The sequence below is a fragment of the Rhinopithecus roxellana genome, chromosome 9 (assembly GCF_007565055.1).
Source record: "Rhinopithecus roxellana isolate Shanxi Qingling chromosome 9, ASM756505v1, whole genome shotgun sequence".
In the NCBI taxonomy this organism is placed as follows: domain Eukaryota; kingdom Metazoa; phylum Chordata; class Mammalia; order Primates; family Cercopithecidae; genus Rhinopithecus; species Rhinopithecus roxellana.
This window is the reverse complement of record NC_044557.1, coordinates 118,970,534-118,990,386: the sequence shown is the minus strand read 5'-3', so window position 1 is coordinate 118,990,386 and position 19,853 is coordinate 118,970,534. Positions and strand designations below refer to the sequence as shown.

The window sequence follows — 19,853 nt, the reverse complement described above, 5'->3', positions numbered from 1 at the left end:
ATTCAAGAAGAAAACTCCAATTCCTAGCTTTTTCTGAGGGATGAAGGGCTTGTATCGCACATATAGCATCCAAATTTTACAGTTCCTGCCAGAGAACTTGCTTTTTAAATCACTATACTTGACAAAAAGCAGGTACAGGACATCAGAGGATTTCCTTCAATCACAAAGAATAAGGGAGCATTTTGAACCATGCGAGCACTTCTAGCAGCGGTAGCCCCCAGGATCAGCTCAGCTTCCAGCTTCCTCCTGGAAAGCGTTTGGATGCATGCTTTTCCAGCAGTTTTATGTGGCCTGGCTTCTAACAAGCTAGTATCTGAGAGCCTGTGTAGCAAATAAAAAATAAATTTCTTTGAGCTTAAATGGAAATCACGATATTCCCACACCTTCTTCTTCAGCTTGCTCTAGCAATAATTCTACCTCTACAACCTCTGTATGAAAAAAGGTTGGAGGCCTCTGCCTGGAAGAACAGGAAGGACAACACTCCCTGAGCCTTCATTCCTGGCTTGTTCCTGCTGTAAATTTCAGCAGCCTCTCATTAAAGGAGGGCTGGAGAACTATTTGTGCCTGAAAGGGGAAGTGGAAACTCCATGTGCCGTCCTCTTTTGCTTGGTCAGTGACAACTCCAGACAAGATGTCTCCTTGGGATAGAAGAGTTTGAGACATCTCCTTGCTTGAACAAGAGAGAAGACACTATCTTCCATGATTGGCTACAGAAATAAATCCAAACCTGCAGACTTTCCCTAGAAGTATTATCTGCATGCACTGAACACCTCAACTTTTATATCTTTCATCCAAGGGACTGGCTCTTAAATTAACTGGCTCTGGGAGCTGACTAAGCTTTGTACTCTTGTGTCAACTAGACCACACACATACACAAGAAAACATAACTTTTTTTTTTTTTTTTTTTTTTTGAGTTGGGAGTCTCGCTCTGTCTCCCAGGCTGGAGTGCAGTGGCGCGATCTCGGCTCACTGCAAGCTCTGCCTCCCGGGTTCACGCCATTCTCCTGCCTCAGCCTCCTGAGTAGCTGGGACTACAGGCGCCCGCCACCGCGCCCAGCTAATTTTTTGTATTTTTAGTAGAGACGGGGTTTCACCATGGTCTGGATCTCCTGACCTTGTGATCCGCCCGCCTCGGCCTCCCAAAGTGCTGGGATTACAGGCGTGAGCCACCGCGCCCGGCCGAAAACATAACTTTTAAACTTGCAAACATTCAGCATCTATTTCTCCAGCTTCAAAGTAAACAGTCTTATCAAAACTATGGGCATTGCCTTGGACCCTCTCCTTCATGTAGGGCAGAATGAGTGGGATATAAACTTTGGCTCTCAGCTTCTCTGTAAGGAAAGAAGGAACTGAAAAATGCATCTAACACCCTAAGTTTTCCAGTTGTATCCCAAAGGACTAGCTTCCTATCTTTATCAAAGCAATTGCATGAGGTGACACTCTCAAATTTCTTGAGGACCACTAAGAACAAAAACAACATGTTAGACAAGCACAAATTGCTTAGAGGCACCTAAACTCATCCCTGGATAGCTATATAGGGAGAAACATCTCCTACACAAGACTGGTCTGACAAGACTGTGAGAAGCGTTTCTTCTTTCTACTGTGCAGAAACCACCAAGATAGCAAAAAGTAAATAAACAAACAGGGAAATATATTCCAAATAACATAACAAAGTAAATCTCCAGAATCCAACACTAATAAGATTGATATATGTTATTTACCTGTCAGAGAATTCAAAAAGACCATCAGAAAGATGCTCATCAAGGTAATGAGAACAATGCATAAACAAATTGAACTTCAATACAGAGAAAATATTTAAAAGTACCAAATATAAATCAAGCTGAAGAATTTAATAACTGAACTAAGAAATGTAATAGAGTCATTCAACAGAAAACTAGATCAAGTAGAAGAAAAAAATTAGTGAACTTGAAGACAGACTATTGGAAATCATTCAAGATGAGGAACAAAAAGAAAGGAATAAAAAAGAGTGAAGACAGCCTAAAGGACTTACAAGAAACCATCAACTGAAAAAATATATACACATTGTTGATGTACCAGAAGGAGAAAACAGAAAGTAACACAATACCTATTCCAAAAAAAATAATGGCAGAAAACTTCCCAAGTGTGAGGAAGAAAATAGAAATCAGGTCCAAGAAGCTCAATAGACATCTAATAGTATTAATCTAATGAGAACTATGTCAAGACAAAATATAATCAAATTATCAAAAGTTAAAAAGACAGAATATGGAAAGCTGCAGGGGAAAAGCAAGTTATCACATATAAGGGGACATCTGTAAGACTATTAGTAGATTTTGCAGCAGAAACAGCAGGCTACCAGAGAATGCAATGATATACTCAAAAAGCTGAAAGAAAAAAAAAATCCTAACTAAGAATACTATAGCCTTTAATCCTGCCCTCAGAAATTGAATGGAGATAGAAAACTTTCTAACACAAACAAAAGTTGAAGGTATTTATCAGCAGCACACTTGCCTTACAAGAAATGCTAAAAGGAGTCTTTCAAGCAGAAAAATAAGATCACTAAGCAGCAAAATAAAAATATATAAACATATGAAGCTCACTGACAGAAGTAACCATGTAGTCAACCTCAAAACATTTTTATGCTGTGATGGTGGTGTGGAAATTATATCTTTAGTATGAAAATCAAAAACAAAACTATTAAAAACTACAGGAATTTGTTAAGAGACACAAAGTATAAGAGATACTAAATGTGTCAATACAACCAAAAGACAGGAAACTTCAGGCAATATCTGCAATGAATATAGATGCAAAAATCCTCAACAAAATACTAGCAAGTCAAATCAAACAGCACATCAAAAAGCAAATCCATCACAATCAAGTAGACTTTATCCTTGGGATGCAGGGTTGATTCAACACACACAAATCAATAAATGGATTAATCACATGAACAGAAATAAAAACAAAATCCACATAGTCAGAAAAGACTTTTGAAAAAAATCAACATTCTTTAATGTTAAAACCCCTCAATATACTAGGCATTGAAGTAATGTTCCTCAAAATAATAAAAGTCATCCACAACAAACCCAGAGCCAGCGTTATACTGAATGGGCAAAAGGTGAAAGCATTTTCCTTGAGAACTGGCACAAGACATAGATGCCCATTCTCACCACTCCTATTCAACGTTGTTCTGGCTGGGGCAATCAGGTAAGAGAAAGAAGCAAAAGACAATCAAATAAGAAAGAAGAAGTCAAACTATCTCTGTTTGCAGATAATATGATTCTATACCTAGACAACCTCATAGGCTCTACCCCAGAGCTCCTGGATCTGATAAACAACTTCAGCAAAGTTTGAGGATACAAATCCAAAATCAATGTACAAAATCAGTAGCATTTCTATATATCGGCAACATCCAAGCTGAGAACAAAATGAAGAACTGAATCCCATTCACAATAGCTACAAAAAGAATAAAATACTTAGGAATATAGCTAACCAGGAAAGTGAAAGATCTCTACAATGAACATTACAAAACACTGCTCAAAGAAATCAGAAATGATACAGATAAATAGAAAAACATTCCATGGATAGAATCAATATTTTAAAGTGGCATACTGTGCAGAGAAATTTATAGATTCAATGTCATTCCTATTAAGCTATCAATGACATTCTTTATAAAATTAGAAAAGACTATTCTAAAATTAATATGGAACCAAAAAAGAGTCTGAATAGCCCCAACAATCCTAAGCAAAAAGAACAAAACTAGAGGCAGTACATTACCTGACTTGAAACTATACTATAAGACTATAGTAACCAAAGCAACATGGTACTGTTAGAAAAACAGACACACAGAGCAATGCAAGAAAATAGAGAGCCCAGAAATAATGCTTCCCACTTACAACCATCTGATCTTTGTCACAGTCAGCAAAAATAAGCAATGGAAAAAGGACTCCTTATTAAAAAATGGTATTGGAAATACTGGCTAGCCATATGTAGAAGATTAAAACTGGACCCCTTCCTTACATCATAACAAAAATTAACTCAAGATGGATTAACAACTTAAATGTAAAACTATAAAAGTCCTGGAAGATAAACTAAGAAATATCAATCTCAACACAGACTTTGGCAAATATTTCATGACAAAGATGTTAAAAGCAATTGCAACAAAAGCAAAAATTGACAAATGAGGCCAATTAAATTGAAGAGCTTTGGCACAGCAAAAGACACTATCAACAGAGTAAGACAACCTACAGAATAGGAGAAAATATTTGCAAACTATGCATCCAACAAAGGTTTAGTATACAGAATCTATAAGAAACAAATCAAGCAAAAAACAAACAACCTCATTAAAAAGTAGACAAAGATGTGGGGCTTAAAACCTAGATAACGGGTTGATAGATGCAATAAACCACCATGGCACATGTATACCTAGGGAACAAACCTGTGTGTTCTGCACATGTATCCCAGAACTTAAAGTAAAATTTAAAAAATAAATAAATAAAAATGAACATGAACAGACACTTTTCAAAATAAGACTGTACATAGCCAATAGGCATAGGAAGAAAATGCTCAACATCACTAATCATTAGAGAAATGCAAATCGAAACCACAGTGAGATACCGTCTCACCTGATTTAGAATGGCTACTATTAAAAGTGAAAATATAGCACATGCTGGCCAGGTTGCAGAGAAAACAGAATATTTATACAATGCTGGTGGGAATGAAAATTAGTTCAGCCATTGAAGAAAGCAGTTTGACAATTTCTCGAAGAACTTAAAACAGAGCTAGGCCAGGTGCGGTGGCTCATGCCTCTAATCCCAGCACTTTGGGAGGCCGAGGCTGGCAGATCATGAGGTCAAGAGATAGAGACCATCCTGGTCAACACATTGAAAACCCATCTCAGCTAAAAATACAAAAATTAGCTGGGTGTGGTGGTGCATGCCTGTAGTCCCAGCTACTCGGGAGGCTGAGGCAGGAGAATTGCTTGAACCTTGGAGGTGGAGGTTGCAGTGAGCCGAGATCATGCCACTGCACTCCAGCCTGGGCACAGAGCGAGACTCTGTCTCAAAAAAGAACCAAAAACAAAACAAAACAAAACAAAACTACCATTTGACCCAGCAATCCCAATATTGGGTGTATACCAAAAGGAATAGAAATCATTATAACACAAAGACACATGCATGTGTATGTTCATCACAGCACTGTTCACAATTGCAAATATATGGAATCGACCTAATTGTCAGCCAATGATAGATTAGATCAATAAAATGCAGTACATACATATCATGGAACATTATGCAGCCATAAAAAAGAACAAGATTACACTGTTGGCAGCAACATGAATGAAGCTGGAGGTCAGTATCCTAAGCAAACTAATCCAGCAACAGAAAACTAAATATACCACATGTTCACTTATAAGTGGAAACTAAACATTAAGTACACATGGACACAAAGAAGGAAACAACAGACACTGGGGTCCACTTGAGGGTGGAGGGCAGGAGAATGATGAGGATCAGAAAACTACCTGTAAAGTGCTATATTTATTTCCTGGGTGATGAAATAATCTGTACTAAACTCCCATGATATACATGTAAGTTACCAACATAACAAACATGTATCCCTGAACCTAAAATAAAAGTTTTTTTTTAATATGTCAACAAAAACAAATTGTGGAGGGAAATAGTAAAAGTTTGTGCAACTTATCAAAGTTAAGTAAAACTTACAGGATGTAGCAAAAGCAGACTTGACATGGAAGTTTATAGCAATAAATACCTATGTCAAAAAGAGAAAAATCTCAAATAATCTAATGTTACACCTCAAGAAACTAGAAAGAGAAAAGCAAAGTAAGCCTGAATTTACCAGAAAGAAAGAAATAACAAAGATCAGAGTGGCAATAAACAAAACAGAGACTAGAAAAACAACATAAAATATCAACAAAACTGAAACAGTTTTTTAAAAGATAAAATTGACAAACGTTATCTAGATTAACAAAGTGAAAAAGAGAAGACTCAAACAAAATCAGAAGTGAAAGTGGAAAAATTACAGCTAATATCACAGAAACACAAAGTATCATAAGAGACTGCTATGAACAACTCATTGCTATGAACAATTCATCTGTGTTCATCAAGGATACTGGCCTGTGTACACACATACATATATATGTATATCAATATACATGTATGTAGGTATGTATTCCAAGATCTTAGATGAACACGGATATAAAAATCCTCAAGAAAATAATTGCAAACCAAATTTAATAGCACATTGAAAAGATTATTAACTATAATCAAGTAGTATTTATCCCAGGGATGGAAGGATGATTTAACATATGTAAATCAATAAATGTCATCAAAATATTAACCAAATGAAGTGTAAAAGTGATATAATCATCTCAATAGATATAGAAAAAGCAATTGAAAAAATTCAACATTCATTAATGTTAAAAACTCTCAAAAAAATAGGTATAGAATGAATGTACCTCAATGCAATAAAATCCATATATGAAAAGCCCACAGCTAACATCATGTTAAATGGTAAAAAGTTGAAAATTTTTCTAAGATTAGAAACAAGACAAAAATGCCACCTCTTCCCACTACTATTTAATTAGTACTGAACATCTAGACATATTAGGCAAATAAAAGAAATTTAAAATTTTATATGAAAAAAAGAAGTTGAAATTGTCTCTGCTTGCTGATAACATAATCGTATATATGAGAAAGTCCTAAAGACTTAACCAAAAAACTGCTAGAATTGATAAATGAATTCAACAAAGTTGCAGGTTACAAAATTAACATACAAAAATTATTAGTGTTTCTCTACACTAAGAGTAAACGATCTGAAAAGGAAATTAAGAAAACAATCCCCTTTACAATAATATTAAAAAATAATAACATTTAGGAGTAAATGTAACTAAGAAGGGGAAAGATCTATACTTTGAAAACTATAAAACATTAATGAAAGAAATCGAGGAAGATGTGAATAAACAGAGATATCCCATGTTCATGGATTAGAAAAATTAATATTGTTTATTGGCTGAGAGCGGTGACTCAAGCCTGTAATCCCAGCACTTTGAGAGGCCGAGACGGACGGATCACGAGGTCAGGAGATGGAAACCATCCTAGCTAACGTGGTGAAACCCCGTCTCTACTAAAAAATACAAAAAACTAGCCAGGCGAGGTGGCGGGCAACTGTAGTCCCAGCTACTCGGAAGGCTAAGGCAGCAGAATCGTGTAAACCCGGGAGGCGGAGCTTGCAGTGAGCTGAGATCTGGCCACTGCACTTCAGCCTGGGTGACAGACCAAGACTCTGTCTCAAAAAAAAAAAAAAAAGAAAGAAAGAAAAAAGAAAATTTAATATTGTTTTAAATATCCATACTACATAAAACTGATCTAAAGAGTCAATGCAATTTCTTTCAAAATTCCAATGTCATTTTTCACAGAGATAGAAAAGAAATCTTCAAATTCTTATAGAGTCAGAGAAGACGTCAAGAAGCACAAACAATTTTGAATAAAAAGATCAATGCTAGAGGCATAATATAATCTGATTTCAAGATATATTACAGAGCTATTGTAATCAAAACAGTATGAACTGTTAATGCAAAAACATAGACATCAACCAATGGAACAGAACAAAAAACCTAAAAATAATTACATTTATGGTCAACTGATGGTCAACAAATATGTCAAGAACACACAATGGGGAAAGCACAATCTCTTCAATAAATGGTGTTGAGAAAACTGGATATCCACATGCAGAACAATAAAATTGTACTCTTTTCTTACACCATATACAAAAATCAACTCAAAAATGGATTTAAAACCTTACACGTAAGACTTAAACCTGTAAAGCTATGATAGGAAAACATAAGGAAAAGCTCAACAGCATTAGTCTGAACAACGATTTCTTGATTAGAACCCTAAAGCACAGATAGCGAAAGCAAAAATAGACAAAAGGATCATATTAAACTAAAAAGCATTTGCACAGCAAAAAAAAAAAAAAAAAAAAAAAAAAAAAAAAAAAAAAAAAAGGAAAAACACACAATTAACAGAGTGAAGGTACAACCCACAGGTCAAGAGAAAATATTTACAAACCATGTGTCTGATAAGGCTGAGGCAGGCAGATCACTAGGTCAGGAGTTCAAGACCAGCCTGGCCAACATGGTGAAACCCCATCTCTACTAAAAATACAAAAGTTATCTGGGGGTGGTGGTGTACACCTGTAATCCCAGCTACTTGGGAGGCTGAGGCAGGGGAATCGTTTGAACCCAGGAGGTGGAGGCTGCAGTGAGCCAAGACCATGCCACTGCAATCCAGTCTGAGTGATAGAGCGAAACTCCTTCTCAAAAAAATAAATTAATTAATTAATTAAATTAAAATAAAAAATAGATCTGTGGAAAACAATAAAATCTTTACTAACATTATAAATATGTGGTAACATTTTTACAATAATTTATTATAGTGATTTTTTCAAATGAATTGTATATGAAAAGTTTTATTTTTCATGAACTTTGAGACAGTTTTAAGTTTTCAAATTTATATCACAATATAAAACTATATTTCTTTATCTGCTTGGTTTCAAGCTGGTAAGGCTTATTAACTTGTACTCTTGCTTCAAGGATGCAAAATAAAACATTGTTGAAGTAATGATTAGGAAGACAATAATAATATAGGTATGTCACTACAATGATGAGGAATCTCACAAAGTTGTAACACAGCCATGGTTTATATTTGATACACAAAAAAAGGCAAGGTTGTATCACACAGTGATTTTGAAAGTGTGATTAGACTTGCTCTGCAGCTCCCAGAGGTGGTGGTTGTGCTAGGAAGGCTGACCCTGCCAATGGCCGACAAGATGGTGCGCACCCCCAAGAGCTCGAGATGCAGGAACCATGGCTTCCTGGTGCCCGTCAAGGGCCACGCGGGCAAATGCCGCTGGAAGCAGTGCCTCTGCGAGAAGTGCTACCTGATCTCCGTGCGCCAGAAGATCATGGCCGTGCAGAAGGTGCTCAAGACGCAGGCCGCCGAGGGGGAGTAGGAGGCGGCCCTGGGTGCGCAAGGTCCAGAGCAGGCCTCCGGGGCCGCGGCCGCCGCCCCCGCCCCCCTCCCGGGCGCGTGTCCCCGCCCTCTCCCTCCGGAGACCCCCTCCGGAGACGCCAGGCCGGTACCCGAGGGCCGCGCGGCCGCCTGCTTCTTCGAGCGGCCCTCGCGGGGCCAGAGTCCCGGCCCGAGCGCCTTCCAACCGGTTCTGGGCGGCCGCGGCCACGTGGAGCCGAGCGAGCGAGCCGCCGTGGCGATGCCCAGCCTTGCGGGACCCGCTTTTGGGGCGGAGGCCACAGGCAGTGGCTACCCCGGCCCCCTGGACCTGCGCAGGCCGCTGCGGTCCGTGCCTGGCCCGCCGTTCACCGACTTTGGGCGCCCTGTGAGCATCAACCCGGACCGCGCACTGGGCCCTGAGTACCCTGGCGGCTCCAGCATGCACCCCTACTGCCCGTTCCCACTGGGCTACCTGGACGCCCCTCCTGGCGTCCCCCTGCAGCAGGGCTTCCGGCATGTGTCCCGCAGCCAGTACCAAGGCGGAGGCTTGGCATCAGAACCAGTGGGAGACTTCCAGCCAAGCTACTACCTGCCGCGGCCGCCACTGCCGCCCCTTCCACCGCTTCCACCACAGCCCCAGTTCCTCCCGCCAGGCTACCTCTCTGCGCTCCACTTCCTCCCCCACCACCCCCCACCACCACCACCACCACCACCTCCGTCATCTTTCTCACTGACCGTCCTGTTTGATACTGACAAGAAGAACACTGATGATCAGGATGCAGAGGTGCCACCGGGTGAGCCCAGCCAGCCATCGTCTCAGGAGCAGTCCGACTAGGCCCCAGGCCCGCCCTCCAGGCCAGCAGAGTAGGGCACTGGGGGGCGACAGCAACAGTTTTCTTGTCTTCATTCAGTGATGTGTAGGGAGGGAGGAAGGTTGATAGCATAGATGGCAACTGATTCCCAGTTCAATATAGGAGGAAGGAGGGCGATTTCTAAGTTTCAGTTCTGCGGTGTACAGTTGGAGAGGAGTATGGAGGAAGTTATTACCGGGGGAGGACCAGGGCTCTGAGGAGTGGGCGCTAGGAGAAGCTCCCATTTAGGAATGAATTTAACTGTCCTTGGGTTGCACTGCCATTTACTGGAACAAGCCCCAGAGACAATATTTGATTTCCTCAGGCCCCACTCCAGGACAGAAGGCATCATCTATTTCAGCCTTCTGCTGCCTTTGCCTGGTCCTCCAGGGTGCTGGGGGCACCACAGACATCGAGATTCCAGTTCATCCAGGTGGCTGGAGCCAGCAGCCAGGACCAGGGTTGTTGACAGCAGGTTCTGCAGCGTCCTGCCTTGCTGCTCTGTCCCCTACATCTTCCTGGCCACAGCCCCTGCCCCTCTCTAAGGGGTTTTACTAGCAAGCATCCTGGCTGCTGGGGCTACTTCATTTCCCCTCCATAAAGTTTCAGCCATTATGGGCATTGGTTTTAAAAAATTTATTAGTTTGACTATTTGATGTTTTTATAGTGATTGCCAACTTTAAAAAGTAGGCTGTTCATAAGCACTGATGCAGTCCCTAGGGAATAGAATGGTGCCTCTGATCGCCTGTGACATGAACAGTTTCTTCTCTGAGGACAGTTGGCTATTGAAATAAAATGAGCAATGGAAAAAAAAAAGTGTGATTAATATGCAGGTGATTTTTGCATATTTTTCTACTCTATGTACTCAAGGGGACAGATTTATTGAAAACACTGGTACAAAGTTCAAAGATTAACTACATGGCAAGATTTTTTCAGTGGAATTTAACTGCTTAATAGGGGTTATGGATGAAAATATTAGAAAGTTGAATTTGAGAAATCGAGTTTTCTATTTAAAGATCACTTCTACTCCATAAACTCCGTTTCCTCTACACTATTCAGGACCTGGCTTTAATTCTCTCTTTTACTTTGTTTTTCATGTATGTACATTACCTCAGTGTTTACAGCACAGCCTGTAGATTAATTATATAAATAATCATATGGATATGGTTATATAAATATTATATATTCATACATATTTTATATATAATTATATAAAATTATATTTATTAAGTTATATTAACACAATAAAAATACATAATTATTTATATCATATATGTACAGGTTATAGAAATTACAGATATTTAGTGTTGTAGATACAATCTTAATTGAACACTGTGTAATCCAAAGATTTAATTATTGCACACTCCCAAGCCCAAAGTCCAAATCAGATAAATGAGTGACAAGTGAGCATCAAGTCATATTATTGGAAGGTTACTTATAAACAAGATAGTGCTCCTGCTTTTATTCTTAAATACTGAATTCACTTGTGAAGATGATTGTGTCTACATATTTAATAAACTATGGAAGATGCCTGGCTAATAAATGAAAGGTACTTTTGATTTATTTGTGTAAATATTTTCAACCAAGTCAATTATGAGGTTCAACTGCTGTAGTGATTATCTTAGTTTTGTACTTTAGTTAATTGGTTCTTCAATTAGCTATTCAATCCCTACTCGGGACCCTCCCCATTTGTCTCAGACCATTTTCCTTCCTGTTCATGGTTTCTACTATACTTACATATTTGCTCCCCAGACTGAAAATTTCCTTTTGTGAATTAAGTTCCGATGGGAATTCTTTCAACACTAAGTATTCTAAAATCAAACCTTAACAAATAGTTGGATCAGACTATTGCTATGTGCCTCAAGCACAACAAAAAGAGAATAATTTTATGTATACATAATACCTTGAAATCTTATAAAAGTTTTCCTTGAAGAGCTTAGAAACATCTCTCTGGACTTACAGAAGATTGAGAATATATTTTAGCAGTAGGATCCCAGCGCCTGACTATGTTTCATTCACTGATAAAATTACAAGATATATCTGAATGTGAAAATAGTAAATGAAAGAAATTTAAAGAAGATCTGAGAAAGAGGCATGATAATATAAAAGAATAATATTAAGCAAATTCCTAATTAAAGAACTTCTGCTAGCCAAGAAATTCAGGATTTATATTTTAAAACACACTATTAAGTATTTTCCTTTATTTGTTGTAACATCCCTAGTTTTACCGGTCAGATATGGTTTAAGGTTTGGGGTTATTTTAAGCATTAGGGTATATGGTTTCCTAGTTTCATTTTTATATTCACTGCCATTCAGTGACACTCACACTAAATTTGGAAGTGTCAAAGCATTTCCACATTGAAAGACTGCCAAATTCAAAGACTGTAGTTTTGTTTGTTTGGTTTTTCTAATTTATGCTTGAGAGTCAGTTTTATTGTACACTTTAAATGCTTTTAGAGTTGTAATAGTTGGATTGTTTGTCTTCAAGGTTCTTGGTGCAACTTCCATGGCTGCCAACAGTAAAATAGTGCTATGAGCACATCACTTATGCATGGTCAAACTGCTCAAAATGAAAGGTGATCTGATGCACTACTTTGAGGATTATACTTCTTTAAAATATGCTTATTTAAGATATACAATTCTATGACATGAAAGGACTGAATAACCATGATGGTTAATACTGAGTGTCAACTTGATTGGATTGAGGGATACCAAGTATTTATCCTGGGCGTGTCTGTGTGGGTGTTGCCAAAAGGGATTAACATTTGAGTCAGTGGGCTGGGGAAGGCAGATCTACTCTTAATCTGGTGGGCACAATCTGATCAGCTTTCAGCAAATATAAAGCAGGCAGAAAAACGTGAAAAGGAGAGATGGGCCTAGCCTCCCAGCCTACACCTGTCTCCAGTGCTGGATGCTTCCTTCCCTCAAACATGGGACTCCACGTTCTTCGGTTTTGGGACTCAGACTGGCTTTCCTTGCTTCTCAGCTTGCAGACAGCCTATTATGGGACCTTGTGAACACGTAAATTAATACATAATAAACTCCCTTTATATAGATATATATCTCCTATTAGTTCTCTCCCTCTAAGACAACCTTGACTAATACAATAACTATTAATGAAATTCTTGAAAAATCAAACTTAAATTTACTGGTACATTCCCAAATTACCCAGTGTACTTTTTTTTTGTATAATTAATGCAAGAGTAAAGATTCATGGACTGTTAATCTAATTTTCAATATACGTCTTCATTAACTTTATTTTAAAATTTTCAGAAATTTTCACACTTTAAAGAAAGATTTTCTGTTTATGTTTAAATGGCGTAATAAAGCAATACATGTATATTTTAAAAATTAGTTGCAACTGAATAATAAATTTAGTATTTGCATAAAAATAGGGGACAGAAAGGTGAAGACATTAATGTCAAGTTGCTCTGTCTTCACATACTTAAAATCAGTATTTATATTATAAAAAAGCACTGACAATATTTACAAATAAAAATAACATTAATAAGTTAATGTTTAAAACTATAATTTTAACACATAAGCAATGTAGACCACAAAATGTAACATGACTTTACATGTCTACATTAGTTTTATTTTCAACTAGATCATCAATAATATCATACAAAACATAAAGAACTCAAATCAAACTGTAATTAGAAGTACAATGGAAATGAAGTTATTGCCTTTCTGTGGTCTGGAGCTGAGTTATGAAAGTATACTGGCAGAAAAATTAGCCAGACCTTTTTTGAAATTATAGGTCTGTCATGGGAACCACCATTATTAAGCACTTTAGAAAAGTTTTTATTTCATTTTACAGCAGGATTGAATAGGCATTATTTTTAGATCAATTTAAAGTCCACAGCAAAATTGAACAGCAAGTACACAGAGCTCCCTTATGTTCCTACTTCCACACACACACTAACCCCAGTATCCATAATACCACAATGATAAGTTTGCTAAAAGCAATGAACTTTCTGTGATAGCTCATTATCACTCAAAGCGATATCACTTTTCATTAGGGTACACTCTGGGTGTTGTACATTTTATAGGTTTACACAAATGTATAATATGTATCCACAATTAAAGTGTTACACAAAATAGTTTCACTACCCTAAAAATCATCTTTGTTCTCCCTGTTCATCCCTTTTTCCCACTACTGCCAACCACTGATGTTGTTGTCTCCACAGTTTTACCTTTTCCAGAATGTCATATAGTTTTAATCATACAGTATATAGCCTTTTCATATTGGCTTCTTTCACCCAGTAATATGCATTTAAGTTTCCTCTATGTTTTTTTTTCATGACTATCACTCTTTTCATGGCTTGATAGCTCATTCTTTTTAGTACTCAGTGATATTCCATTATCTGGATATACCACAGTTCATTTATCTTTTCAACCACTGAAGGACATTATGGTCCCTTCCAAGTTTTGGCAATTGTGAATAAGTCCGCTATTAACACCAGTGTATTTGTTTTTGTATGGACATAATTTTTCAATTCATTTGGGTAAATAATAAGAAGCAAAACTGTTGTATTATGTGGTAAAAGTAAGTTTCGTTTTGCAAGAAACTGCCAAATTGTCTTCCAAAGTGGCTCTACCATTTGACATTATCACCAGAAATCAGTGAGAGGTCCTCTTTGTCAACCTCTCCACCACCTTTTGATGTCACTGTTTTGGATTTTGGCCATCCTAATCCTAATCAGCCTGTAGTGGCATCTCATTGCTTCATTTTGCCTTCCCTAACGACACATTATGTGGAGCATCTTTTCATATGCTTACTTGCCATCTGTATATATTCTTTGGTGAGGTGTCTGCCTAGGTCTTTTGCTCATTTTTCAGGTTGCTCATTTTCTAATTGTCAAGTTTTAAGAGTTCTTTTTTTATTTTAGATAACAGCTCTTAAACAGATACATCTTTGGCAAATATTTTCTCCCGGTCTGTATCTTGTCTTTTTATGTTTTTGAAAGTATCTTTCACAGATAAATTTTTAATTTTAGTAAAGTTCAGCTTATTGGTTATGTATTTTATGGAACATGACTTTGGGATTTTATTTTAAAAGTCATTGCCATATCCAAGGCCATCTAGATTTTCTCCTATGTTATCTTCTAGGAGTTTTGTAATTTGGCATTTGACAATTAGGTTTATAACCCATTTGAAGTTAATTTTGGTGAAGAATGTAGGGTCTGTGTCTAAACTTACATATTTTGTTGGACTATTTGTTTTCAGCTATCCTAGTTCTCTGCCAGAACTACTTGTTGAAAAGACTATGTTTTGTCATTTGTCAAAGATTAGTTGACTATATTTATGTGGGTCTATTTCTGGGCTGTCTATTATGTTTGCTTTATCTGTTTATTATTTTACCAATATAATTACCTTGATTACCATAGCTTTATAGTAAGTCTTGATGTTGGATATTATCCATCTTCCAACATTGTTTTTCTCCTTCAATATGTGTTGGCTATTCTGGGTCTTTTGACTCTCCATACTAATTTTAGAAATAGCTTTTCTATATATATAAAATAACTCCTTGAGATTTAGATGGGATTGCATTGACTTTATATATCAATTTGGGAAGAACTAACAACTTAAGAATACTGAGTCTTCCTAGCCACGAACATGTAATATCTCTCCATTTATTTATTTATTTATTTATTTATTTATTTACTTACTTACTTACTTCTGTTTTAAAATTTCACTCATCAAAGCTTTATAGTTTTTAAAATATAGATCTTACATACATTTTGTTAGATTTATACCTAGATATATTATAGTTTTGGGTGCTAATGTAAATAGTACTGTGTTTTTTATTTCAAATTCCGCTTGTTTATTGCTGTCATTAAAAAGTGCTTAACTTTTACATATTGAACTTGCATTTCTTAACTTTGCTAGTTCCAGGAGATCTTTGACTGTAGATTTTCTACATAGGCAATCATGTCATCTGTCAAGAAAAACAGTTTTATTTCATCCTCACAAAACTGCACACTTTTTATTTTCCTTTCTGTGTTATTGCATTAGCTAGGACTTCCAGTAAAGTGTCCCTGATCTTAGTGGAGGAGCTTTTCATTTCTCACCGTTAAATATGAGGTCAGTTGCAAGGTTTTTTGTAAATACTCTTTATTAAGTTAAATAAATTCTCTTTTATCCTAGTTTGCTTAGAGTTTTTATCATGAATAAGTACTGAATTTTGTCAAATGATTTTTCTGCATCTATTTATATGATCATGTAATTTTCCTCTTTAGCCTGTTGTTGTGATGGATTATATTAATAGATTTCCAAATGTTGAACCAATCCTGCATACCTGAACAAATCTCACTGACTGTGATGTTTAATTTCTTTTATACATTATTGGATGTGATTTACTCATAATTTGCTGAGGATTTTTGTATCTATGATCATGAGAGACACTGGTTTGCAGCCTTCTTTTCTTGTAATATCTTTACCTGATATTGTATTAGGGAAATGCTGGACTCATAAAATGAGAAAGTATTTTCTCACCTTTCATTTTCTGGAAGAAATAGTAGAGAATTGGGATAATTTCTTCCCTAAATGCTTTGTAGAATTCATCATTAAACACCTCTGGGCCTGTTATTCCTGTTTTAGGAAGCTTAATTATTAACTCAATTTATTTAAAATGTATAAGCCTATTCAGTTTGTCTATTTTTTCTGTGAGTTTTGGCAGATTATGTCTTTCAGTTAATTGGTACATTTTATCTAGGTGATAAAATGTGTAGACATAGAGTTCTCCATAGTGTTTATTTATTATTCTTTTAATTTGCATCGAATCTGTAGAGATGATATTAGTAATTTGTGTTTTCTCTCTTTTTCTGTTAGCATAGCTAAAGGGTCATCAATTTTATTGATCTTTTCAAAAAACCACCATTTGGTTTTGTCAATTTTCTCTTTTGATTTCTTCTTTTCAGTTTCATTTATTTCTGGTCTGATTTTTATTATTTTTGTCCTTATGCTTACTTTGGATTTACTTTTTTCTTCTTTTACTCGTTTTCTAAGGTGAACATTTATATTATTGATTTTAGATATTTTTTCTTTTCTAATATATGCATTCAACACTATAAATTTTCATCGAAGCACTGCTTTCACTGCCTCCCACATTTGGTAAGTTGTATTTTCACTCTCCTATAGATTAATATGTTTTAAAATTTATCTAACATCCTTTGACCCATGTGCTTTTTAGAGGTATATTTTTAAATCTCCAAGTATTTTGGTATTTTTTTAACTATTATTCTGTTATTGATTTCTACCTTAACTTCATTGCAGGCTTAGAGCAGACATTATAAAATTTTTATTTATTCAAATTTGTTCAGGTGCAATTTTATGGTCTGAAATGTGGTCTATCATAGTGAATGTTCCATGTGAGCTTGAGAAGAATGTGTTCTGCTGTGATTGGATGAAGTTGTCAATGGATGTATCTGATACCCTGTTGATTAATGGTACCGTTGAGTTCAACTACGTCCTTATTGATTTTCTGCCTGCTAGATCTGTTTACTTTTGAAAGAAAGGTATTAAAGTATCCACATGTAATAGTAAGTTCATCTGTTTCCCTTTGCAGTTTGATGAGTTTTCGCTTCATCTGTTAGGTGCAAACACATTAAGGATTGTCGTGTCTTCTTAGAGATTGGACCACTTTATCATTATGAAATTCCCCACTTTATTGCTGATAATATTCCTTACTCTGAAGACTGCTCTGTCTGAAATTAATGTAGTTTGTCCTCTTTATTTTGATTAATGTTAGCATAATATATCTTTCTCGTCCCTTTACTTTCGATTTATATGATTCTTTGTATTTAAAGTGGGTTTCTTATAAACAAGACATTCTTGTTTTTTTTTTTTTTTTTTTTTTTTTTCAGTCTAGCTTGGCAATCTCTGCCTTTTAATTGGTGTATTTAGACCATTCATGTTTAAAGGAGTTATTGATTGATTGTCTTAGTCTGTTTGCATTGCTATAAAGAAATACCTGAGTCTAAATGATTTATAGAGAAAAGATGTTTATTTGTATCATGGTTGTGCAGGCTGTACAAGAAGCATGGTGTATGCTAACACCTGCTTCTGGTGAGGGCTTCGGGAAGCTTCCATTCATGGTGGAAGGGGAAGGGGAGAAGGTCTCACATGGTAAGAAAGGAGGAAAGAGAAATGGGAGAGAAGTGCCGGACTCTTTTTAACGACCAGATATTGCAGGAACTAAGAATGAGACACTGAATCTCATGAGAATGAGAATGACACAAGCCATTCATGAAGGATCTGCCCTGTACCCAAACACCTCCCACTAGGCCCCACCTCCACCTGTGGGGTTCAAATTTTAACATGAGATTTCCAGGAGACAAACGTTGAAACTAAATCATTGGTATAGTCAGATTAATATCTACCATTTTTGTTACTGTTTTTATGCATTTTTTCTATGCATTTTCATTCACATTTTTTACTTCACTTTTTTTCTTATTCATACTTGACCTAATAGATAATAATTTGTTCAAAATAATAACAACGATGTATTCCAGCAACATAGTTTATTGGTAAGTAGAATGAATAAGACAATGAAACAAGAGGCAGGAGGAAGATATTAAGAATATTTTGGGCCGGGCACGGTGGCTCAAGCCTGTAATCCGAGCACTTTGAGAGGCCGAGACGGGTGGATCACGAGGTCAGGAGATCGAGACCATCCTGGCTAACGCGGTGAAACCCCGTCTCTACTAAAAAAAAAATACAAAAACAAAAAAAAAAAAACTAGCTGGGCGAGGTGGCGGGCGCCTGTAGTCCCAGCTACTCGGGAGGCTGAGGCAGGAGAATGGCGTAAACCTGGGAGGCGGAGCTTGTAGTGAGCTGAGATCCCGCCACTGCACTCCAGCCTGGGCAACAGAGCGAGACTCCGTCACACAAAAAAAAAAAAAAAAAAAAAAAAGAATATTTTGTTACTAAAAGGTACTAGTTGTGAAATACTATAATGCTATAATGCTATTTGAAAGTGGAGGTGGACTAATTGCAAATGTATATTGTAAACTTTAAGGTATCTACTAAGAAAAAGCAAAGTTAATGCAACTGCTGGCAGGCATAACTTGTTCAGCAAACATTTATTGAACACCTACTATGTGTCAAACACTGTGCTAAGTAGTAATTATGCAAGAGTGAACAAGAAACCATTTCTGTCCACAAGGAGCTTGACTTAAATATCATTAAAAAAAAAAAAAGCGTATTTTTGGAAGTTATATAAAATTGAATGGATATTATGAAAAAACAAAATTAATATTGAATATTTTATAAATTACATAGTCCAGTTGCATCTTGCTTGAAGACTGAGTTCTAAAATCAGAATTAATGTGAGAAGTGAATTGTAAAAGATTACCCTTTAAGCATTGGAATCACATCAAGAACTGTCAGATACTCACACTCAAAGATATCATGGTATTCAGCTGGGCAGGGTGGCACGTGCCTGTAATTCCAACACTCTGGGAAGCCGAGGTGGTTGGATCACTTGAGGCAAGGAGTTAGAGACCAGCCTGGGCAACGTTGTGAAACCTTGTTTCTACTAAAAATACAAAAGTTAGCCGAGCATGGTGGTACATGCCTGTAATCACAGCTACTCATGTGGCTGAGGCATGACAATCATTTGAACCTGGGAGGCGGAAGTTGCAGTGAACCAAGATTGCGCCACTCTGCACCCCACCCACCCAAGCCTAGGCGACAGAACAAGGTTGTCTCAAAAAAAAATAATAAAAATAAAAAAAAATAAAAAAAAAAAAAAGAGATGGTATTGAAACAGAGAAGAGCAAATCACTAACTATTCTCTCATGCTATCTCTAAGAGCAATATTTTGTGAAAAGCAGGAGAAATCTCCTCTACTAAAACTGGTATTTCCTTTTTTATTTTCTGAACAAAATGTTAAATGTTAAATTAAATTTGGCTATAATCCAGTTTCACAATTTAGAAGAAGAAAACTTTTTAAAATCTTATCTTCACTTATTCTTTCTCTAACATTCTTTTT

The 19,853-nt window shown here is 36.7% G+C and overlaps 1 pseudogene across 1 annotated transcript; it reads left to right on the top strand.

Moving 5' to 3' along the window:
- The first annotated feature begins 8,762 nt into the window (after positions 1-8,762).
- On the top strand, positions 8,763-10,024 carry LOC104681698 (annotated as a pseudogene). The gene has a single exon (XR_750603.2). The product of XR_750603.2 is annotated as a doublesex- and mab-3-related transcription factor B1 pseudogene (transcript).
- The last annotated feature ends 9,829 nt before the right edge of the window (positions 10,025-19,853 follow it).